The sequence below is a fragment of the Sarcophilus harrisii genome, chromosome 3 (assembly GCF_902635505.1).
Source record: "Sarcophilus harrisii chromosome 3, mSarHar1.11, whole genome shotgun sequence".
Lineage (NCBI taxonomy): Eukaryota > Metazoa > Chordata > Mammalia > Dasyuromorphia > Dasyuridae > Sarcophilus > Sarcophilus harrisii.
In genome coordinates, this window is record NC_045428.1 from 20255189 (window position 1) to 20258060 (window position 2872).

Genomic DNA, 2872 nt, shown 5'->3' on the forward strand with positions numbered 1-2872 from the left:
CACTAGACTTCTCACAGACTGCTGCATCATCCTTTAAAAATCATAAGATTATGTAGCTATGTAGATATAACTCAGAGCTAGATGATAGATGCCAGATAGATGGATAGAAAGAGATAAATAGATGTGTTTGTGTAGTTTACCAAAAAGTGCACTGAGGCTAGCTAAGAAAAATCGTTTTTTTGACTTTGCATCATGCATTCTTTTAGCCTTTCTGTTGCTAGTTTTGCAATTTTCATTACTGCCATAGTGGCTCCAATGAATAGTTTCATTGGGAAGCACAGAATGAATTTGGCTTAACATGAATCTTCCTTAGGTGTACGTAGTATACTTGGATTGGGAAAAATCATTCTCAAGTATCTTATCCTCAGAATAGAAGTTTCTTCATATTTTTAGAGAGTATTTTCCTCTTTCCTTTTTTACTCTTCCAGTGGTTGAAAATAAATCAAATTTACACAGGAAATTTAAGTGGCTGAACAATCATGGATTTGAATAAATTTATAATCGTGCTTTTTAATTGCAGCAGCCAACAGTTTGAGTAGAGATAATTTATAAAAAGATTTTAAATAAATGAGAAATTTTATAGCGTATGAGTCAGTGGTTTCCGATTTCTTCTCAGTTATTTTAATATATGAAAAAGTGTATGTATCTCTAATATGCACTATGGTTAACATAAACATACAAAATCTTACGTGTATATACACATTTATGTGACACATATACATATATATGTATTATATAGGAAATATCAGAGTGGTTTGCCATTTCCTTCTCCAGCTGATTTTACAATGAGAAAACTGAGGCAGATAAGGATAAATGACTTGCTGGAGGTTATAGTTAATAAATGTGTAAGGCCGGAATAGAATTCAGACTCCAGACCTTATACTAACCACCTAGTTGCCCAACTATTGATTTCTGTTCAGATTTCTTTTCTATATTCTTGCAGGTACAGTCACTTTAGATGTATTAATTTTGTTAAATATCCCTGCCACTTCTACCTATAGTACACCAGTTCATGTACTATGTCATCAGTTCATAAGGACATCCAGTTCTTGGATCTAAAAGTGGTGATTGCTTCAGAGTTGATTGAATTAAATAACAACAGAAACAGTGGCAGTCACTTTCCATTCTATTTTACTTGTATATCATCTTCCAGTTTTATCCATAAACAATTCGGGGATGGTTTAACCTGTTATTCTCACAAGAAATTCTGAATGTTTACTTTTCTTTATTGACTTTTTACTCCTTCCTGTCTTCTGTCTCATCTTCAAAGTTAATTTTTAAAAATAAATTTGTATTATTAATTGTTGTTCTCCTAGAGTGTTCTCTTTCACCCTTAGAAAGACTGTTTCATGTTAGATAGTGAAGGCAACTTTGGTTCTGTTTCTCTATTAGTAGTGTGGCTGCCAGACCATATTACTCTCAGATCCAACTCTCTGCATCTCTTGGAGTCCTTCACCCTTAAGGGCTCTATTTCTCCTCTATAGCACCATAAGTTGCTGCGACCTGTGCCGTTCAGCTCTCCAATATCTGTGGGGACTCCTCATCAAAGTTCCCCAGAAACTTCACTCCTCTCCTCAGGAATGAAACAAGAATCCCCCTCACCAGCCAGCTGGACAGGCCCTGGATGGCTACGGGCACAGCCTTTTCTGGCTATAGCCATGACCCTGACCAGCCTAATTCTCATTCCTCTTCCCCCAAAACAAGCTTCGGCTCAGGAGCAGAACCAGCCCTTTGGGAGAACCTACATTATAGTCACACACATTCTGTGGAGGGTCTCTGTCTGAATGATCAGTGGCCACAGGCTTCTTCCTCCAGCAGCTCTCCCTCACACCAATAATTTGTGTCAATCCAACCATTGTAATTTAGACTCTGGCTGCACTCACTAAAATCCCCTCAGGTCCAGGATGCCCTGTTCCTTCGCCAAAAATAAGACCACCATGTTGGGGTACTGTTTGGATCTTTCTTAAGTAGCTGCAGAATTCAGGGAACAACCAAGGACATGGGAGCAGTTTCCTATTTGGTGACTTTTTGTACCTCTATTTACTCCTTATCTTGAATGTCTCTTAAAACAGCAATTGCTTTGCAGGGTATAGACAATATTGTACCACAAAAAGATACTGGATGCAGAAAGAATAAGGGCAGATCCTGTCACTGAGTTCTTTGTGATATTGAGCAAATCTTTCATAACCTATCTAGACTTAAATTGTCTGCTCATAAAATGAGACCTGAACTACATGACATCTAAGGTCTCTTCTAATTCTAAATCTCTAATAATGCTATTTTATTTCTCTAACTAGTATAATAATAACACATAGTCAATGACTTTTTTTTTGCTTGCTGGCCATGTTTCCAAGTTTATAATTAGTTTCAAAAAGTGTTTATGTTGCTATAACTATACATTCCCAACATTATCCTTTTAGAGCTTATTTTTTAAACTAATTTTTTAGCTAATTGATGATTTAACTATACAGTAAGTTGGCAGTAAAATAATTCCCATTTCAGTAATGTTTCCTGGGTGTTAAGATATTATAAATTCCAATGTTTGTCATGTTTTTCGGTGCTCGTTAATTCCCAGCACCTTTTACTTTCTTAAAATACTCAAGTTGTACAGCAGGAGACTTCTGAGCACTCTACAAGTCTAACCCTCTGAGGACAGATGTCATATCACTATTCATATTTGCATCTCCAAAGCATGAAAGGATGATTTCCACTTATGATAAATATTCATAGAAATAAAGGAAAGTCTGAATTGATGCAGAGGGAAAGGAACAGAACCATGAGAATAATTTACATGAAAATCAGAGATTGTTAGCCCTGTCTATAAAATGGGAATCACTTATACTCTCTACCTAACTGGATGGTGATGAGAAAA